The sequence below is a fragment of the Balearica regulorum genome, chromosome Z (assembly GCF_011004875.1).
Source record: "Balearica regulorum gibbericeps isolate bBalReg1 chromosome Z, bBalReg1.pri, whole genome shotgun sequence".
Taxonomy (NCBI): Eukaryota; Metazoa; Chordata; class Aves; order Gruiformes; family Gruidae; genus Balearica; species Balearica regulorum.
Genome location: NC_046220.1, coordinates 32,155,516 through 32,178,043, shown reverse-complemented (window position 1 = coordinate 32,178,043; position 22,528 = coordinate 32,155,516). Strand labels below are relative to the sequence as shown.

General features: G+C 41.2%; 1 protein-coding gene across 7 annotated transcripts in view; it reads left to right on the top strand.

The window, feature by feature from the left end:
• Positions 1-1,104: 1,104 nt before the first annotated feature.
• Positions 1,105-22,528, top strand: part of ZNF462 (zinc finger protein 462) — a 96,464-nt gene continuing 75,040 nt past the window's right edge. The window contains exon 1 of one of the 7 annotated variants that reach the window (XM_075740853.1): positions 1,105-1,400. The gene's annotated coding sequence lies outside the window, so the exon portion shown is untranslated. Of the gene's footprint in view, positions 1,401-1,480; positions 2,044-2,425; positions 2,559-2,624; positions 3,474-22,528 lie in introns of those variants that run through there. The other 6 variants (XR_012833142.1, XM_075740852.1, XM_075740858.1 and 3 more) reach the window with 6 other exon arrangements.

The window sequence follows — 22,528 nt, the reverse complement described above, 5'->3', positions numbered from 1 at the left end:
CTTTCTCCTGTTTAGTGATTAACTTGCACGGCTCAAAGAAAGAGAAGATTTAATGGGAGAGATCCTGCCTGTGTGCTTTGTACTCACAGCAGTCTTGCGAATGGGAAGGTCGGAGAGTGCATGAGTTTAATATTTGACTAGTACCTGGGCGACCGATTTTTGTTATTTTATTGCTATTGTTAGCATTTCTGCATTTGGTCTTCAGCTGAGCTGGGAGAGTTCAGACAATGAAGTTCTAACATGCCTAACCTCTGCCAGAGCCAGTAAAATCTGGACTCTTAAGATCATCTCAGCTTCACCGCTCGCATAAAACGTCCTCGGAGCAGGGGAGGGATCTCCCCCTTCACCCGAACCGGAGCTTTGTGGTTCTAGTCTCTCTTCCACCCATGCAAATTGCAGCGCTTGAGGGCTCGAGAAATCCCAGTGATGTTCCAATACCAGTCATGCCCTTGTGCTCAAATTGATTTTGCCTCACTCCCGTGTATTGACTTTCTGAGTCTGCACGTAACCCCTAATCTTCCCCCCCCCCCCCCCCCCCCCCCCCCCCCCCCCCCCCCCCCCCCCCCCCCCCCCCCCCCCCACTGCTAGACACAACCCTAGAAAGAATCTGACCTGGTGCTGTAGGAGGATTGGAGGGGGAGGGGGGGGGGGGGTCGAGCCAAAGAAGTAGCTCAGCACAATGCTTAATAGAAACGAGACTAAATAAAAATGCAGGCTACAGCCGCTTTGTCTTTGCCTGCTTGCCTTCATCACCAAGATACCTTTCTTTGTGAGCCTTGATCATTAGTTTCCACGGTTTTAAATAATCAGTCACAAAGGAGCAGACAACTAGGTGTTGGAAGGCATAAAAGTTATTTTAAGTAGAATTATTTATTTTATTTAGCAGCCAAAAATGTTTCACCAATGTAGAAAGTGATTTTGGTGCATGGTAGTACAAGCTCTCTTTTCTTCTAAATCCTTGTGAGAAATAAAAAACCTGGAGATGACTGTCTTTATTTCCGGGAGTAGACTTCAAAATACGTGCCAGAAATGGACAATTCGAGTCTCCTTTCTCCACATCAAATGCGAGCTGGAAGGGGGATTAAAAACCAACCACGTGGTAGATCTGGTTTTATACTTTGCAACCTCCAGCTCCATTTATGTTCTTTACCCCGCTAAGGGAAGATTAGCCTCTAGATGGATGTGTCTGAGGGATCACCTCAGGGGCAGATCTGCATGCAGAAACCGGTTTTTGCCATGGCTGGAAGAGAGCTATGACCTAGCAGAGCGCTCCATCCGAGCGGCTCCCCCAGCATCGCAGGAGCTGCTGAGCGCTCCTGCAAAGGAAGCTTTGTGAAGGCAACAGCTTGGAAGAGGAAGCTCTTCAGATCTTTCCCCCTTCTTCTCCTCCTCCCTGGCCTGTGAGTGATTCAGTGTCCCAAACCTTAACTTTTTTGTTACCACCTTCCTCCTCTTAATCTCCTTCATCTTCAACACCTCCTCCTCTATCACTACCATCTTCTCCTCCATCTGTCTGCCTCCTGGATCTCTCTCATGTTTGCCTGCTTTCCCCCCTCCTCTTCCACCTCCCTCCCTCTCTTTCTTCTTGCCTTTTCCTCCTCTCTTTTCTTCTCTTTTCTTTCTCTTTTTCCTCCTCTTCCCCTACACGTTGTTGTTGTTGTTAGAAAGGATTCTTGCACCCCCTGGTGCTCTTGCGTTTTGTGTGGTAGGAGAGGAGATTGTCTTCTTTCTCTCTCTCCCTCTGGTTGCTCATTATTCAGAGAGAGACACAGAGGGTGAGTGAGAGAGAGAGAGAGAGAGACGGATATCTCAGGTCATCTGCAGCTGCAGCAAACCAGTGAAGGAGAGAGAGAGAGAGAGAGAGAGGGAGAAAGAGAGAGGGGGGGAAAAGCAGGGAAAGATGGCGATCCTCCATTGCTGAGACCTGGCAAGGAGCACATGAGACTCACAAAACAACTTCCACAACAATAACAAGAAGAAGAGCTAGGCAGAGAGGAAGAGGAGAGGAGGCAGCAGCAAGAGCAGCAGTGCCGGGACGCTCCTGTAAGTTCTTGCAATTAAAACCCATCTCCGGTTTGGCATTGGAGAGATCATCTCTCGTGTGTGTGCATATATATATATATATATATGTATGTATTGTTTGGTCTTCTCTTTCTTTCTTTCCACCACCTTCCTCTGAAATCCATTCATTCGGTCAACGGAGGAAGGAGGAAGAAAGGAAGAAAAAAAAAGAGAAGAGGGGAGCGAGAGCGGGGTGTTTTGTTTGAGAGAGAAGTCTCTTGCATGGAGGAGGAGAAGAGGAGGAGGTGCTGCTGGTGGTGGTGGTGGTGGTGGTGGGAGGAGGAGGAAGGCGGTTAATTAATTTTTTGTTGTTGCATTAAGGGGGGGGGATATGGGGAGATAAGTGAGATATCAGCCGAGCTTTCGGGGTGGGGGGTGCCCGAGAGGATATGTGTGTGTGTGCGAGGTCTGGATGGTGCTGTGCGTGTGGACTTGGATCAGAGACGGGAGATACGGAGGAGAGAAAAGCTCCGTGCTGGCACGATCCAGGCAATCGGGTGACCTCTTTCTTCCCTTCTTTCCTTCTTTCTCTTTTTCCTTCTTTCTCTCTCTCTCCCGCTTTTCCTCTCCTCTTTCTCCTCGTCTTCTCTCGCTGCCCTGCTCCTCGCCGCTGGTGAGGCTGGTCCCTCACCCCGGCGGTGGTGCCCCCACGGCGGCTCTCCTAGAGTTGGGATGCGGGGGTCCCCGGCGGCGTCAGGGCTGGGGGGCTGGTGGTGCCCGCAGGAGGTTGCTTGGAGGAGGACAGCGTTCAGCTGGAGAGCAGGAGCCATTACACACGCTTGTGCTCTCCTTTGAGAGAAAGAGAGCGAGAAGGGAAGAAAGGAAGGGGAAGGAGCCCACTTCTTCTTGCTCAGTTCCCCGATGTCCCTACCTTTAAACCAGGCGAGGAAGAAGGCTCTTTCTCCCCTGCGCCGTTCTCAACCACCCGAAGCAGCTTTCTCCCTATCTCTCCCCCTCTTTCCCTTTCTTTATCTCCCTGTCCTCCATTTGCAAGCTGTCTGCTTTGGTTCCAGTCCAGGCTCCACAACACAAAGCTTCTCCTCGCTCTCGCACACATGCACACACACACAGAGTCTACAGGCTCTTTATGTCTTCTGGAGTAACCTTCTTCTCCCCCCACCCCGCTCCTCTTAGCATTGTGGTTTGTATTCTCCACACAGAGAGATCCTCCTGGAGCTTCATGTAGTTGTGATCTGATAGGATTTCTCCCTCCCTCACTCCCTCTTTTGGGGGAGAAAAAGGAAAAGTTTCATTCGTTTTTCTGGTGTTTGGAAAGAGAAAGACCTTCAAGTTTGAGTGCTTTCTGATGCTGCTTTTGTGTGTGTGTCTGTGGGGGTCTGTTTGTCTCATGAAGCTGCTTGCATGTCTAAGAGGAAGTGACTAGTTTGGCAGAGAGCTGTGATCTGAGTCAGGTAAGCCATGTCATGTTCTCTAGCTCCACCAGAAAATGGAGGAGAGAGAGAGTAGACAAAGCTGAGATGGGAAGTGCTCCTAACATTGTGGATGTCTTTCCATGTTTTGAAGCTTTGCTGGCAGTAGCTGGCTTAATAATGATTTTTTCCCCTAAGGTTTCTTCAGTTTTTTCAATGTACAACATTGTGATGGTCTTCTCTGACTTCATGCTATCAGGAAATGAGGATTGGAGGAAATTGCTCAGATTCTCCTTCACACAGAGAAACACATCCTCAGGCTTTTTTGCTCTTATGCTTTCATGCGGAGGTCACCTTTCTAGATACTTTTCTTTGGTTAAAGACCACAGAATTTAGGAGGTTGATCAGTTGGTCAAAGAAATAGTGTATATATGCATATATTTATAGGTTTTTGGAGGTAAGTGCATGCAGCTTGAGGCTGCTCAGGTTCTTCCAGAGAATGTTGTGAAATGTCATTTTTTTTCTAGGTGACGATGGTGATACCTGATATTTTTTTTATTTTTAACATCTGATTTTCAAGAGCATTTCTTCTTTTGGATGTATTTTAAATTAAAATAGAATTTTTCTCTCCACTCTCTTGCATTAAAATGATACTGACAAGCTTTTAGTAGGTTCCTCAGAGCATCATAGCATACGTAATTTCTCTCGGAAACAGCAAACCAGTTTTCACAGCTGTTCTTTGGTGTCTTAAAATATTTTTTTCTGAAAACTTATGGAAACTTTTTTTTTTATGATTTTAATGTCATTATGGAAACCTAAGATCTTTAAAGTGAGATAGGAATTGAACAGGAATTTGTGTGCTTTTTTTTAACCCACCTTTTAATCTGAAATAATTTTGAGTAGACTCAAACCAGGCCTCACTCTTTTCCCACCAACCTAAATTTGCACTTCAGTTGCATAGTAGATGCAGTTCCTCAAAAAAAATCAAACTACATGCTGAAATGTTTGAGGGGGATACCAGAGTGCCATGCTACTGAGCTTGAAGGCACAGCTCCATAGAAAGGTACCAGTAATAGTCATACGTAGGTTACTGTGAAGAGTTTAAGAAGGAGTGTGTTACCTGTGAAAGGTGTAAGTTACAGGATAGGGGACCAGTGAATCTGAATCAGAACATGCTCCCAGATGTGCAAAAGAATAGAAGGATTTGACGATTGCAATGACTAGCAATGAACTTGGGATCCAGCTGCTGCAAGGTTAAAATCAATGCCCTTGTTTTATTTTTGCTATGGAAGAAATGCGTTAGTATATAATCTAATATATTTGGGAAGGATATTGCATTATCAACTGTGCATATCTTAAGTTCTGGTTGCTGATATGTCACCCAAATTACTGAGATACCGTGGTTGTCTCCATCTTTCAGAAGTGGGCCATGGAATGTACCATTTCAGGTATGTTTAATCTTAGATTTTGACAAAGTAAAGAGGCAGGTTAACTGGTTTTCCCCCCCACCCCAAGGTGATGTTCTTTGACACACTTTGCAATCTCTGTACAGGTCTAAGTCAGAAAAGTCCCCACTGACTTTTGCTTGTTTGGGTCAGATCCTAAGTATCTGTCCCCTGTATAAGAAGACTGTATGCAGTCTTCTTAAGTATCTGCTTGTGTTTCGTAGTTCACAATTGTGAGTCTCCTCTTAATTCTTGAGAAGTCAACTCAGTGCTTGCACTACAGCGTGCCCTACAGATACATTGCTCTTGAACATGGCATGTGTAATCCAAGAACAAGTTTGAGATTTAAGCTGAGGATCTTTATGAGAGGGCCTCTTACCCCCCTCCTGTGGTGACAAACACCCTAGAAAAGCAAACATCATTGCAGTAGCTTGAGTTGGAGTGAGAGTGGTGTTATTTCTATGGGGGAGGGGGTGTTCTTCACTATGAGACTTAAATGCCTTTAGACAATGATATTCTTGTTAATGATATTTCTTGCTGTAGTTCTGCCCAGACAGACTGAAGTTCACCTTGCTGTTAAAATACTAGCTGAGGGACTTAATTTATTTTTAAAACCAAACCAAAACCTATCTAAAAAAAGCCCCCAAACCCAAAACAGTGAGTTTTAAAGGAGCTCTAGAAAGATAATCTTAATTCATGAGATGGTGGTGACTAGAATTTTTCTTGTAATCAGGCACAAATTTCTTCATTCAGACAATGGCTTTCAATTGCTTTTGGTTTGTGGGCATCCAGAACTTTTCCATAGTGCAAGCTCTAACAGAAACTGCATTCATAGCTTATTCTTCAGTGTATAAACTTGCTTTTCTTAATTGCTTTTCTCAACCCCATTCGACATAGCTTATTGACCACTGCTTTGAAAATGTTTAATTATTTGTTTTCCTTATAGATTTTTACCGGGTTCATAATGGATTACATTGTTGAGAAATTTAAAATGTCATGTTTAGAATTTCCTTCCATAATCTTTAGAAATTATTTTGTTACAAGAGGAAAACTGAAAATATGTTGTGTATGCTCAGACTGTGAAGAATATGAGTCCATAGCTGGATGCTGGAAAAAGAAAGTAGAACAACTGCAAGTAGAAGTGGAAAAAAAAAGATCATTTCAGTTCAGTGAAGTTTATAACAAATTCTTTAGTGTTGTGAACTTTGGCTTAAAGGATGATTGACTTTTATGAAGACATGAGTGATTGAAAGAGAGTTGGTAAGTAGATAACTATTGGAGAAGAACTGTGTTCAACATAGATGTCTGGACATCTGGCAGATGTTCCTCTGGGCCCCAAGGAATGGACAAGTTTAATTTTAGCCTTAAAAAGGAAACGGGAAGAACTAAAGTCTTATAATAGTACAACTTACAGTTTGAGGAAGATTACTTCAGAAAAGTCCAAAGATGTCTCTTGAAATTTGGAACTCCCACAAGCAAGTATAAATGAGTGTTTCATATTGAGTTTTTCTATTATTCCAAACAACATGTAGAGTTACAGTATAAACTGAGATTGTTCCAGTCTACTGTAACACTTTCTCTCCATGGTGTTGTGGATAATTTCTTAAATTGAGCAGAACACTGCTTTGTAGTAAGAAACTGTGGCAAAAGGACTTAAAAGTGTGAAACTAGTGATTAGCTGTGTAGTGCTCATTAACTAACATTCCCTCATTACGAAGCTATCACTAAGCAAACTTAAGGCCACAACCTGTAGTATCCTAAAACCCCCAGTGAAATACTGAAAAGAGAGATTTGAAGAAGCATCCTGTTTTGACAGATCAGGAAAGGTCTGCAGAGGCCAATATGTCTTTGTGTCTTTTCATGTATTTTGTTTCCTTATCCTTTGTTATACTTCCAATCTATTGTAGTAGAAATATAATGTAAATGCTCTCTTCACAGATATTTCTCTATTTTGAAATTAAATAATGTATTTTGTGAACTCGTTCCAGATGAAAACAGTCTGCTGCTAGTGCCAGTACTGTATGATTTACTTAACTTGCATATTTGATCAAGACATGAGCAAGTATGAACTTCTAATTGCCGGTTTCACTAAAAATGTTGAACTTCATCAGTATAAATGCTTGCTTGCTTTTCAAACAGTGCTTCCTTCTAGAGTACTAAATAATCAAGCACTCTGTCTGAAAGGGTTTGTTTAATGGAAATCTTTTAGGTAGTGTGAAAATATAATATGGACCCATAGCAGGTGAGGAGGAGGTATGTGAAGTGTTAATTGAGGAGTGGATGAGAAATGCCACCTTACTCTTCAGAGAGTGAGAATAACTTTGAAGGAAAAGAGTATGATGAGAATGAAGGTTGCTTAAACATCTGCTAACCTCTCAAAGAGAGGAACTCAAATTGTTTAATCAAGAGGTGCTGGAGAAGGTGATGTGATGCAAGTCTTCAGTTGCTGGCAGAGACACAGTTAACATTGAAACGGCTGAACTTCAGCATGGCACTTCTCCAAATGAGTTGACTGTTGAAAATAAAATGTTCCAGAAGAACTGGGAGAACAGGAAAGAAGTTAAAATAGCATGGTTTGTATGCCAGTGCTGAAAGAAGAAAAGGGGGGAGGAAGGGAGATAGCTCGACTTAGCGATAATTATCCTGTTGGTTGTAGTGAAAAGGCTTTAGTAGAAGTTTCCAAATGAGGGGACTAGATTTTATAGAATGTAGTCTTCATTTGTGTCCTGAATTTTGGAAGTAGTCTATTGCTTTCAGCTTGTGTTTGGAAAATTGAACACATAGGCAAATAAAAAGTCACATGATATTGTTTTGGGTTTTGTTCCATTTTGTTCTTTTAACTTTAAAAGCAATACCAAAGATCTAAAGTCTGCCCCTCATCTTGTGAATTTTATGAAGCTGTGCCACATATTGCAGTACGAACACAGCTCTGAAGGGGTTTGAAAGAAGGGGTTTGAGATGGCGAAAAGGGACTCTTTATTTCTGGTGTCTTATATCTGAAACATACAGTCTTGAGTACAATTTTGGTTTTTTCTGTGTTCTCTTCAGCTCTTCAGGAGTTGATGATCTTTATACAGTTGCTTTGTTCAGCTTCAGGCAGTATGTGTTACTGCAGTAACTCAAAATATCCTTGCCTAATCACTACTTGAAGGAACTTTTCTTTAAGCAGTGTTTGAAAAAGAGTCTTCCCTCACTATTGGTTTGATTGCTTCGTAGTAATTTTTGAGACACTGATTATCAGAACATCAGTCCTAGACATAGCAACAGTGCTTTGACTTTTATTTCCCCTTGATCTAAAAGCTTCTTCATTTTTGGCTAGTCTGCGATATAATTATGGACCTCCATGCTGCTGTCTAGGGAGAATACAATAGGGTTTTGTCTTGGGCTAACAGCAGCTTTTTGGATAGAAGATGGTAAGATTCCTCAATAAAAACAATCAGTTTATGTTTATTTGGTAATTTAAAGAAGATGGAAATGAGACATCTCAGGATGTGCAGTCATTGTTCTTGAGTGGAGTCAAATACAGTCTGTTTAAGAATACATGTTTAATAATGTCAGCATAAAGAGCTGTAGGCACAGCATCAATGTCATGAGTGATTAGGAAGGACTTACTGAGAGCTTATCGGGGTAGCAATCATTGCAAGGCCAGTGTGTTGAGGACAAATAATTCTGAGAAAGCACTTGATTCACTGGACTACTGTTAACTTTAGTTAAATTAAGAATTCAGTTGTTGAAGTGTGTCACTTCTTACTTTGTGGTGGAAGATAAAACAATCTAATTGGGATTATGTAGAAAATTGAAGAAAATACATGCCTTTGGGAGAAGCTAGGTGCTTAACATTGTGCGCCTGTGTTTTTCCTTCTTTCAATGCCAGGAATATACAATTAATAACTTGCTAGTCATTTAGATAATGGGTGGTCAACAGCACTGGACAATGTATTTGCAGCACGAGTTACAGGTGCAGGATCTACGCTGACCTGAAGATTGAGAAGTGGGATGTTTAGCAATGGCATTACTGTTGCTAATAAAAAGCTCTGGAAAGGGGCCTGAGAACCCCAGCTGCTGTTGTGGTGGAGGAAGTCAGGCCTTCAAAGGATACAAGGATTAGAATGTCAGGAAAAGTAAATGGTAGCATCAGCACAAGTAGAAAATAGGCAGAGCTATTCAGCAAACAGAAAAGTAGGCTAAGGCATGCCATAATTATGTGTAGTGGAAACTTGCTGCTAATAGAGCAATTGCGTGGGGTAGAGAGGCAGGAGAATGATTTTTCAAGAAAAACAAAGCAGACATTGCAGAGAATGATATAGGAAGACTGAGGATTCAGTGTGCTCGTGATAATGTGAAAGAGAAGACTTTGTTTTGAAAGATGCTAAAAATGGAATCTTCTGATGTACATGTGGTCACTGTTTCCGTGGCCTTGTAGGACAATAGGGGCTTCTTTGCACTGCTCAAATGAACAAACCCTTCCTTCCCGCTTGCAGCTCTTAAGGTTCAAATAGTGCTTCTTCAGGGTGGTATCTGGTTGTGGAAAGAAGGCATCACAGGATATTCCTTTGGGGAAGAAGATGGGTCATACTGCATTGGACTGTTGTCATGCAAATAGCTTCAAAATACAATAGCTACTTATCACAGGATCCCGGCAAACACATTCCTCCCACACATTGTCCCTAGACCTCTCATTGCTGGCAAAGAAAAGAGCAGAGTGGGCGAATAAGACTCACAGAACCTGTGCTCCAGCAGCCCATACTTTTGAATTTTCTTGTTATTTATCAAATAAACAGGGCAGTTAAGGGAAGGCTTTTGCCTTCTAATGACTTTGACTTAGTGAAGATTTTAATTTAGTGTCTAGCTGGGAAAGGGGTCATTAATAAAGGCCTTCTTGTGGACCGAATGCCCAAATTCAGCTGTCTGATGATGCTGAAAAGTGGGTTTTTTTCTTTCTGCCTCCCTCTTGTTGATCTTAAATTGACAGCTCAAATAGTTCCTAGGTCAGAAGTTCTAGAGGGATTGGTGAAGGTGTTTAACAACTGCTTCCTCTTTTTTTTTTTTTCTTTTGGGTTTTTTGTTTGTTTGCTTTGCTTTTTTTGTTTTGTTTTAAAGAATTTATTTTTTTTTAAACAGAGTGCACACTCCAGTCTGGGATAAACTTGTGAGACAGCTTGGAGGAGTGCTAGTCTTGATGTGGATGCAGTGAATCAGGCATGAGTGTTCCTCTCTAGTTGAGCAAACTGCTTCTGGAGAGAACTTAAGAGAGGCCCCTGAATATTTATTTATTTTAACTCAGACTTGGATTCTTCAGTTCCAGTCATATTCAGCTAGATTTGTGGGCATGTGGCTCTTTATAACCGAGTTTTAGACCTCTCTGACCAAACACTAAGGAGACCAAAGAATTACTGTCCAGCCGTGAAATCTTGCCCTTGATTTTTTTAATTCCTTCAACCATCCATCCCTCTACCCAGTAAAGTAGGTGTAATTAGGACTTAACAGGGATATTGGAAAGTAAGACCTTGGTGCTGGATTCTGTTGCTGTGTATGCTGAAACAAACCAATATGTAGATAAGAAAAATCTCCTTTTGCAGTGGTTCTGGTGTGTGAGACTGGAGCAGACCTGCTCTGCTATTTGAGAGCTACCTGCCACTTTGTTTCTGTGTCACTGCTGTAATTCTGACTGATCATTTGTTCTCAGGTATGTTGTTGCTTGTTGGTGAGTATGGAAGAAGGGACTAACTATATATACAGTATCTACTTAGTTTCATTGGTAATGCAACAAAGTCTGGAAGGCAATGGTGGTGAGGAGTTATCCTGTTTTCTTCTGTGTTGTGTGGCAAGTGGTACTGTCAGAAAAATAAATAAATGTCGCTATGAACAAATTTGGAATGATTTCTCTCCTTATTTAATTGGAAACTCTGATCTTGCATTTCATTTTTTCCTTTCCTTGCCTACATCTGGGTGGCTCTGGCTGCAGGATATAGGACCTCCAGCACTGGTGGGCTCTGAAACTGTGCTTCTATCATGCTCAGATAAATAACTTGACAAGTGTAAAAATGTTAACAAATGGCTGATGGAAAATTGAGAGCAGCCAGACAACTCCCAGCCTGGTTAATTAGTTTCTTCACTGCTGAATTGTTCCTGTTCTCTCATATGGCTGCGGCTTGCAGCCCTGTGAGAAAGGGTTTGGGTTCCTGGCCAGGAGTGCATCCCAAAAGTCGAATTCATGTAACTTGAAGTCAGTATGGACTGGTTCCTTTTGGTCTAAATGACCTTTTATCGTTGGGGGAGGGCAGTGGGGAGAAAAACATATCAGCTTTCAGCTATGTCAGGTCGTATAGAGGTCAAGTTCTCTTGTCTGTGATCAAGCATATGGTGTAAACCAGCCCAGGGTGCGATAGCACCAGGACCTGGGGAGAGCAGGACTTTATCAGGCCTTCTGGAGGTAAATATGACTGAAGGCCATGTTGTGGATGAGCATATATGATGGCTCTCAGCTCCAGGCTTGGAGGATTCGTGTATTTAACCCTTTGGTGGTGCTGGCTCCTGGTGTTTCCACCCTGGTAGGTTGAGAAGAAGCTGTTGTTTCTCAAGAGCATGCAGATTTCTCCTGCCAGGTTATCCATGCACGTGTGAAACCTGAAATCCCTGGCTCCAAGGGCATAACTGCATTTCTCCCTGGAGCTGCTGAAAGAGTGAGTCAATATGTTTGGGTCTCCCAGCTGCAAGAATAAAAGAGTAAACTTGAATTATTTTTAAATGATCAGATTACAGAGGTGATAACATAATACAATGAATTTTCCATGTCACGCCTTCTACAAATGTGCTGCTCTCCTTCCACTGTGGAGTAGTGTGTTTTCAATGTGTTGTGCTCCCAAGGAACCACATCAAAGCTGCTGAGGTCGCACTCAGAAAATGTCTTTCAGACCAAAAGCCTTGAGTCAGAAGTTGCTTGGCAGGATGACAGACAGGTTGACCAAAGGTTGCATGTGATGTGCTCTTGCAAAATGAACATGAAATGCTCATTGCCCTCCATGGTTCTTCAGTGCTTCCACAGGTTCACCCATGTTACTTCAGTGGTGTGCAGGAATGTAATTTGCTTGCTGGTATTCTGGTCTTATCTCTGAAGATATTTATTTTAAGAATTCATGTCTACATAGGTTTGTTAATACTGTACTGTAATATCAGATGGGCTGCTGAGACCTCAAGGGGGTGAGCAATCTATTTTTAGTGTGTTTGAAGGGTAGATGATGTTTCAGGTTATGGAATGACTTTCTGGGGGCCCTGTCACCATATACTGAAGTTTTGTATGTCATGGCAGTGGAGGCCAGTCATATGATGATGAGGTAGTAACTTAAATGGGACATAAAAGAAATCCTGCTCTTTGGGGAAATTTTAAAGATAGATGCACCTAAAATGCCACACAGTCTGTTCTCATGCTTGTTTCCTTGATGTGATGAAGACATCTAATCCTCTTTACAGGTAAAATAAGCAGCCTGCTTATGAGCTGAAGGCAATACCTACTGATCTGTTGACATCCAGATTGGAGAGTTATTCGTGTTTGAGTATGAATTTTAGTAATGGGTGACCAAAAGACTGTTTTAGTTGCCCAAGTGGTGTGAAGAAGATGGTTTGTGATCTCCTTCCACATCAGAAGTTAGTCACATGTGAGAAGTTGGATAATAGCAGTACTGTGCTATTTAAACATAGTTTGACACCCCAGCCTGGAGAGAATTGGAGCTTTAGGTTGAGAAGACTGCCTCAGACAAATGCGTGCGTGCAGCAATCTGAGCAGTGAATCCAGCCTTGCTTTGGAAGCACTGCACTGTAGTGGTAGCCATGAAGAACAGATTTTAGTGATTTATTATGGTTAGGTTTTATGTGGATTGGCTTCCTATTTTCCTTGGAAGGCAGCAAAACTGCAACTTTTACAGGATTCTTCTTACATTCCCAGGATTTTGTTTTGTGTGCAGGCATGTACGCTTTATTTATTTATTTAATAAATCCTCACTGCCACTGTTAGGAACGTTAACAAAGGCTTTTTAATAGGTCAGACCTCAGCTTCCATTGCATTTTCTTGTTACTGTAGTACATTTGGCAGATAAGAGAAGATGGTGCAAAAGCCCTTATACTGTAAAAGCTTATTCATGTGAATAGTCACTGTGATCTTATTTTGAATTTCATTGCAGCTGCTCCTGTGAGTAAACATTTGAAGATAAATCCATACCTGCATGGACTAATTCTTGTGGAGTTTTCAGGGAGGCATTTGGAAATTACATCTTGAATACAAGATGCCCTTAGCTTTCAGCAGCTTCCACCTACATACATGAGATGTTCATTTGTGGTTGCATGTGAGGGCATGGTTGTAGCTGATCTGCAAGAACCAATGGGAGCTTACGCATCAGATAATTCTTTCACTTTCATGCATGTGCTCCTTCATTCTCACTCTTTGTATTTTGACAGGGGGATCATGTATGTTATAACTACTCCAGTTTGACTTCAGTTAATGCTTGTATGCCCCCGAGATATGATTTCATATAAGTTTGTGGGTGCTCTAGTGAGAATATTCATGTTGCTGTGCTGTCTATAGATAATGTTCATCATTCCAGAGTCCCATCGCTAACTGTGGTGGTTTTGGAAGGCGTGATTTTTCACACTTGTTCTTTGATTGAGGGATAGGTTTGAATAGATACTAATATGGTAATTGCCTCTTCAAGACGGAGGTGCTTTGGATGAGGGAAAAGGCAATCGAGGCCCTTTTACAATGTCAGGAGCATGTGCCTTTGCATATGTATACATAATACAAGTTGCTATCCATGTGGTTCATACTGCTATGGTAGTTCATCTGGCAGATCATTTCAATATTTACTCCAAAAAATCTTGTTCTCTGTTGGTGTGAAGCACAACTTCCAGTTATTTTTAGGCCATTTTCATCTTAGCAACCTTGTTGAGATGAACCAGACACAAGTACTATAAACTGTCCCTGCATTTTGGTAGAAATTAATAAAATAAAGTTTAATAGTTTGGTCCCAAGGGGAGAACAGACCATCTGGTTAACAGAAGGTTAGGCCAAGTAATACGGTGCTGAGTGCCACAAACCAACCCAGAATATCTGGTAGTGTGTCCAGTTGCTGTATGTATTAAGCATTGAAATGGTGCTTTCAAATCTGCAGAGCCAGCAGTTCTGTTACCACTGCTGTGACGCAGGAGATAATTCTGTTGGGCAAGCATCAGCATGGGGGTGGATCTACAGTACAGGATGTGTAATGTCAACATGAAGCATGGGAGCTGGCAGTAAGAAGGAAAGCAGCCATTTCATGCCAGTGCAGGAAGCCTAAATAGATTTTTTCCCCTCTGCATCTTGTCCTTTTATGCTGCTTTCATACTTGGTATTAAACAATTACCTTCTGCTTTGTCATCTGAAAACTTAAGCCCAGCAGGGTTTAATTTCTTTCTCTTTTTGAACCTGTTTGGTTTTTTTAAACAAGTGAAGTGCACTCCAAAAGCATGTCTGATGGATTATAAAAGGGGCAGGGGGGAGGCTGAAGGGCTAAGCTGATCTGGAGAAAGAAGAGTTCAGTCATGTGAAAGTCCTGAGCTTCAGATGAAGTTTCATTGTAGATCCTTTTGGCTTTAGTGCAGAGTCAGCTTGTTCAAAAGCTGTAATCATTTGAGAACATTGTACTACAGCTCCAAAATGCAAAAAGGTATGAAATACTGCAAATGATACTGTGTAGATTTTGAAATTCTGTGCAAAGCTATTAAATTGTTTCTGCTTTCCTTTGTAGCAGGAATGTCCTCTTAGAATTTCTTTTTCCTATTTGGTTAAAGCTAGTGGCAAATTACTGTGACACTTTTTTTAAGAGCCAAATACTGTTACATGACTGTCTAAATCTGCAGAAAAAGAATTTCTAGATAAGCTTGCTAAGTATTCTATTGACTTAAAAATCTACTGATATGTCTTCCGTCAGCTCAGTCATAGACTGGTCAACTGGTTTGGGTTTTTTTGTTGTTGGATTTTTTTTCCCCAAAAACATTTGGAGATATCTTCCTGTAGCAGCAGCCTGGGAAGCTCTAGAATACCAGAGCTTGCTTCCTGATGGGCATGGCTGAGTGAAACTTCATAATCCGAGCTCTCATGGCTTCTGTTGCCTGTTCAGCAGGATTTTCAAAGAATAATATTACAGCTTCTCTTGAATGAATCCTTGTCTTAGATGCTGTTCTGTGGTAGCCCTGCAAAGGTATGAGTTTCTTCACATGTTCCCAAGAACTGGAGTGGGAGTTTGGGAGTAGTCAACCCACAGGTATGTTTTCCTAGTTGCAATTTCGTGATGGGAGGAAGGAATACATATAAAATGTAGCTTGTGTGTGAAGACTGTTTGCTCTGTTCTGCAGTAACTTCATCCTTCCACAGCCCTCCTTGCTCTGTTGACCCCATTCAGGAGATTTTTTGGTTGACACTATGGGAGTCTAGCACTTCTGCATAGGTCACTTGCAAAGAAATGGCACTGAGGAATTACGTGAAACTCGAACACCATCTCTCAGGGCAGAACTTTTTCTTGGTTCAATAGATAATTCCATGTTGTGGTAGGTGTTTCAGCATCAGAAGTATTAAGGATGCAGGCAAATAAAGAGATTTTTTCTAAGGTATGGTTGCTCTGTTGTGTCTGTCCATGTAATTTCCCTTGCAGGTTTTATTTTCTAGTAGCTAGTAATTTTGTGGTTTTTCTAGTGGTGGTGAACACACTGGAGAACACACTGGAGAACGTTCATCCAAAGTGTTTCTTCATATGCAAATGAATAATGCTTCTAGATTTTTTCTGCACCTTTTCTCATAGAACATCTCTATACTGCAAAGAAAATACATTGTCCTTGACTTTTTCATACCAAAAAAGGTGCAACTTGCCAAAGATAGTTTATTATAAATAACTACTAAGATGATAATCTCACCACAGCATGCTTGGCAGTCTTCCACTGAGTTAGCCAGTTTCAGCAAGGAGCTGTCGCTTAAGATACAAAGCAATCTGCAGGGACATATGATCACACACACTGACTGTTTTCTCTGTCATCATGGATGCCTCATCATTTCCTGTGTCTGATAATTGGGAATTGGAATTATTATGTGGTAGACCAGCAGGATCTAGCACTAGAAAGACGGACTTGAGTTCCCATCTCATAAACATCAGATTACAGAGAAGTTCTCAGTTATGGAGGCACTAGTGGGAGAATGTCTGTTGGACATGGTTGTGGAGGTTTTTTTCTTCTTTTTTTTTTTTTTTGGTTTTGTTTTTGATGTCACAAAGGTAGCTGTGAACTGCTGAGGAAACTCTTGAGATACATGTTCACAGCACACTTTCCTGTTAGGAATTGTGGAGAAACGTAAGTCTACCACTGGCAGTGGTGGAGAGAGGATTTTTTTTGGTGTTGGTTTTGTTCAGGTAACCAATGACTTCAAGATCTCTGAATGTTTTGTTTTGTGCAAATATTGTCCAAAAGAGAGACTATGATAAAGAGGTAAGAGGCTGTATCCATTTTTCTGAGGGTATTGGAAAACTGATATTAGTACCCATATATATTTAGTGTCATGATTTGAATGTAGTCGCATAGCTTGATGGTGACTTTTTTGAGTTTTTAAAGTTGATACTACTTTGTGGTACATGGCTGTTGAGTTACCATGTACTGCAACAGTTGTACGATGGGTATCATTGGCTGTTGTATACAAAATTCTTTTCAAGTAGAGTGCTGGCACATGTTTGTGTTTTATTTGTTTAGAAACAATTTGATCAGGCCATCTCTACTGCTGTGTTAACAGTATAATATGAATCAGAACTTTTTCTAACCTCCATGTTACTCATGGATTCTGTTCCTTGGTGCTTGATGCTTCTCAGAGTCCTAACAACTTATATTTCAAGCCTGGGTGTCTATGGTTGCTTAAAAGTATGGAATCTGATACTTAGTGGAAGCAGTTGGTAATATTGAGATGGAACAAATGAAGGTATCAACAATGATGTTAGATTCTTTTTCTCCCTGATTTGACTGATCATGTTAAATCCTGTATGTATCTCAACAAGATCAAAGGGAATACAGTACATGAAGAATGTAGTCAGACACTGACTTGCAAGTCTTAATACCAATCCTTTTTTTCAAACCTTACAAGTATTTGGAGTTGACTCTCATCTGGGAAGTAATTTGCCATCCTCTGAAAGGAAAGCATGGAAGGAAGGCAGAGACATGGTAACTCTTTATCTTGTGATGGTATCCTTCCCCATAAGCTCTACAAAGGCAAATTCCTGTGTTCTTTACTGAAATTGTGGGAGTAGATTAATGATGGGATGGGTTCTGCTTGCTGATAAGATGAAGAAATCATCGGAACTGGTTCCTGATGTTCAATGACCCATGTGTTGTTCATCACTTAGCATCTGACCTTGATGCCTTTACGCTTTGGGATGGCCATTCAGAGTCTGTCAAGTCCAGAAGCCACCTAACTTGGGTGACCTTGTGGCTTTAAAGAAAATCCTGTGAAACTGTTAATTTCAACCTTACTGAAGGACACATTCTGAAGAGCTAGCTCATTAAGCAAGCTTTGAAGGGTGTGCTCTGCAGAGCAGCTTCCTGTTATTTGGTTAATGGTTGACCTAGTTCTATTGCCATATGCCTCCTGGAACACACTCTAATATAAAATATGTGCTAAAGCAAGACTTGGATAATAGAAGGAATGTCAAAGCTTTCTGAAACAGAAGTCATATAATGCTGTTGTATTTTGGAGAGTATTGTAGTTACTAAAAATGTCAGTATCTTCATGGAACCGTACTGATTCTGATTGCAAACTCAGGAGTGTTAATCAGACCCATTTATCTATTTTTTCAAACTGGCCGTGTACAAAAGGTTTGTATCAGTAATTCCCTGTGCTCCCTATGTGAAGCTAAAGTTAGAGAGTGAAGCACTCAGAGTGATATTATAGCTGTGAGGAAAGATTAGATTAGATTTGGCTAAAGGCAGGAGGATTTTTCCCCCGTGGTAGGTGTTTTTTTCATTGCAAACCATGGATTAGCAAGTTTTTTTTCCTTTTTGAATCCTGGCTAGAAGCCAGAAATGGGGATTCAAGCTTTTACCTGGTATCAGAGACATACTTAACACTTAGGCAAAAATACCAGAAATTTGGAGGTACTAGGTAAAGTTCAACCTCCAGCCTGAATGTGTACTGACAGGCTGAAGTTCTGAAGAACCTATAGGCTATGTTTTCTGGTAAATTTTATTTTCTGCCTTAGGAAAAGGAAGGGTGTGTGATAACAACTGTTTTTATAAGTAAGTGTGCATTATGGTAGAACAGGGGGAAGGGAAAACTAAAGCCATGCTTTGTAACCTTTTCAGAGCTCATGACTCTGTCGGTAGGTAGTGATTTATTCTTCTGTCAGTGTGGGAAACTGAACTGCTTACCAGATGTATTGCTTTGAATATTCATATAACCTGTTAGTGGCTAACCTGTGTCTCTTCAGTTGCAGACAGCTTGCAAGCACTCCAGGTGTGAATTCTGGGCAAAAGTATGTCACGACAGCGGTGGGGGTGGCTGGGGCCAGCCCAATTTGTCTGTGTGGGAATAAGCAAGCTGTCAGGACCTGTAAAGGCAGCTGTGGGTGATCAGCATGGGGTGTGCCTGACCTGCAGAGAAGTGAGGGGATGTCTTGGAAGTCATAATCATCTTGTACCCCTGTAACTGCTTCAACTTGAGGCCCTTCATGTATTTCTCATGACTCTGGGCTAATTTGGTGAGGCTATGAATATTTTGACTTACTTGGCTAGGATGCATGTAGTGACAGCATTGCATGGCTTCCCCTTCTTCTTTAGTGCATAACACTGAATGGTATTTTTGTAGAACTCCTGCATCTGGGGGAAAACAACCTCCAACATTTTTAGTAGGACACAATGTGTTGCGTGAGCTGTAATCATATTGGTCATGAAAAAAACCTCTGCTCTAGGGACTGACACAAGCACAGCTATTTGTGCAACCTGATCAGAACAAAGGATAATGCTTCTGCTGCAAGATCAGACAGATCTGACGCTTCAGCAGGCTGAGCAAATGAATGGAGGAAGTGGTCCGCCTCCTCTTGTCCATTGTCTCAAAAGATGCAGGCTCATAGAGAAGAAAGGGAGGTTGAATAGAGCTTCTGAAGGAATATGCTGCTTTGTGTTCTGTGGGAAGAGAGCAAGCAGGAGTTCTAGAAGTTCTCTGCACTGGCAGGCTGACAAGCTTGTAATAGGAAAGTGTGGCAATGGACTACTGGTATTGAACAAGTACTTTCTCTTCTGTAGCCTGCCTAGAAAATCTTAACTAGTATTAGGAAGCTGATGAAATATTCCAGGCTTGGAATATGGGACCAAGCCTACCTTGAAGGAAGCTCAGTGGGTGCAGCAATCCGATTAATTCTGACCTGCTAGTAAAGAATGATTTAAGACTTTTTTCTGTACATTAGGAAATTCAGAGTTTTTTCCCTTTTTCTTTGCCTTTCCCTTTCTCATTTTTCTCTTTTTGTTCTTTCTGTCTCTCCAGAATAACTGATCTGTGTGTTCTAGGATACCTCTCAGTTGTGTTCCTGATGGGATTTTTACATAGGAAGAACTGAGCTGACCAAATTACTGGGATAGTCTCCTTCTACTTAGGAGAATCTTTCTGTTTCTCTTGCTCCAGCTGTCAAGCCGTCATAGCCAAATTAACCCAAGTGGGATTTTAGTAGCAAACTCCCCCTTTACAGGCATAATCCGGCCAAGGAAGTGTAAGAAGAGAGGGAGCAGGACAGGGATTTTTGATAAGCTGGGCAGAATTGAGGGTTATTTCATATTCCAGAGCTGTAATATTTGACTTCTAGCCTCAAGGGGGATTTCAGCTGAGAAATGAATCCTTTAGAGGGAGGGGTGTAGAAGTTCTATCAGTATCATAGCTGGTTAGTTCTCTCTGTATTACCTTTTTGCATGGTCACTGGGACTAGAAATTGCTAGCACTTACGTTTCTCATGATCAGGATACTTTCATATGGAACCAGTTTTAAAATCAAGGGGTTTTCTGGCTCAGGGACCCATAGCTGTTATTTATTTAGCAAGCATGCTATATTTCTTTAAGTTAGTTGAGATTAGATTTGTGTCTGTGATAACAGAACCAGCCTTGGTGATCCATGAGATCCCTTCCATCCTTTGTTCTCCCACATACTGTCTAGAAGGTTATGTCAATTCAAAAGAGAAGCAATTAGTTCCATAGGATGCTGACAGAATCTGTCACTAGTGTGCAGTGGGGATGAAGATGCTGCTTTAGGAGCCCACTTATAAAAGCACACCAGAAAGTCATCGGACTCCATGTGTGGAAGCCTGTGTTGAAATTTTTAAATGTGTCACGAATTGGCTGCCATGATCGGCGTGTTTAGTATCCAAAAACAATTGTGAAAATTCCCTCTGTTTATTCTTAGGAGCGGGTTAAAACTCATCCCAGAGTATGTGCCATGCTGGCTTTGACTCAACAGAACCTTCAGTATGTGTTTCCAGCTGCTTTTACCTAGAGGAAGTACTGTTGGGGAGAGGACATAATGATACTAGTTGCTCCACGGCTGAACTCTTATGGCTGTTTTGCCTCCTTTATTCAACCACAGTTACACCTGTGTTTAAACTAAATAGGCGTTACTTGGACATGGTGAACAAAAATGCATATATTCCGAAAATGTCTATTGGAAAAGAGTCTGGTGAGCTTTCAAACGATGCCTGGGTATGAGGACAAGAGGAAAAATCTTCAGGGTGGATATAAATGTCACAAATAAATCAAGGAGCATTCTTCCAAATGATAAAGATTTGGGTCTGAAAGTGAGCACTTTCTGAAAGAACAGTAAGAACAGTATCAGCCTGGTGCAAAGCAGAGACAAAAAGTCAATTGTCTGTTGGTGAATGCTGCAAAGGAATTCTTATTATCTTCTGCTTAATCACCTCTTCAGGAAATAGGAGGCACAACAGAGGACCTTGGCTAGTTTTGGAGATCTTCAGAAAAGCATCCTTTGAAGCTGTTAGATTTCCCAACTTTATATTAAGCAGTTCTTATCTTTGTTTTGTGGGGTGTTTTTATTATTTTCTTAATAATAGAACTTCTTAAGATATAAGACAGCTGGACCAATCACTGTTTTCTGAAAAGTCAAAGCACTGTACCAACCATAAAGCTGATAATGTTTTCACAAAAAAAGTTGTATCATGGCCAAGATAAGAGGAACCATGAAGGGTTGGCTTGCATGAAACTTTGAACAAGAGCAGTGTGCTTGGTTCCTCAGTCATCCATCAGGTCAAGCAAGGTGAGTGTCTGAAGTTCCTGTACCTGAATGTTGAAGATTGGCATTTACCCATTATACTTCAAAGACAACAGCAAATTTTGGGGCTGTAATTGAATGTTCACAAAGGAGTTGATCTGAAGAAGGGAAATCATCAAAACATGTATTTGTATAATCTTTAGATCTATGTCTAATGCCTTTTGTGCTTTTTTTTTTTTTCTCCCCAAGTAAAAGGGATTGAGAACTGGGTCAGTTCCTCAGGGATCATCCAGATGGAGGCACCTGCTTTTGCAGCTTGAGGACAAAGGGACTGTGGGATGAGAAAACCTCATGCAGAGAGTGCAGAAGAATCATAGGTCTCACTGGCCATTGGCTTTTCTAGTATATCAGAAAAGATTTTTGGGCCTTTCCATGACCAAAGTAAATAATCACCTTGCTTTGATAGATCACAAATAACACCAGTGTTGTGCCTTTGAGAGCCTTTGATCCCAAAGAGAAAAGCAAGGGGTTTCCTTTTTATTTTGGACCCATTCCACAGCAAACAAAAGCATCCCACAGGTCAGACAAGAAGGGTCTCTGTTAGGATTTAAAGAGACTTTTCCTTTTTCCTTCTGTTCTCTACACCAGTAATTTATATTTAAAAATATATTGGACCTAAAAGCTCTTCATGCAGTTTATATCTGTAACGGATAGAAAACGTGGAAGTGAAAACGCTCTGTGACTCACTCAAGAAATGTCTTGGCTTTGTAGCCTATGTGGACTTTAAGAATCCTGTCTTCCTTTTAAATCAGAAATCAGTGATCCTGCAAAGCAGTAGATACCATTCAAAATGGTTAAAATAGCTAAGTGAACTAGTACAGCATTTGGATGTATAAACACAGGAGATACTGTTGTCCCTCTGATGATCTCTGCAAGTACCTCTCTTGGAATACTAAATACATTCCCGAAGTTGGCATGTCTGTAAAAATGAGTGTGGAAATGCTGGGGATAGTAATGATTTGAAGTCTGGAAAATTGCACTGCACAGTGAGAGCGTTCAGATAGTCTATTCTTCTCTTTCAGAGGTTTTCAGAAGTGACATTTAGAGGACTTAAAGCAGTTAATTTGCCAGGCTATGTCCAATATTATAGGAATCTGGAATCTGTACCAAGCTGTAACAAGATGCAGTGGTTGGAATCTAAGACTAGAAAATGTTTGCTATATAAATAGTTATTTATTTCTAATTTAATAGTGGAAAAAGATTAAGAGCTATTGGAATAACTGATGGACTCTGTAGAAAGTCCCAAGGTGTCCAGCCTAAGTTTAATTTCTCTTCAGATGCTGTGGTGGGAGACAGGCTTTAGACTGTTACCATTGAGCTGGATGAGGACA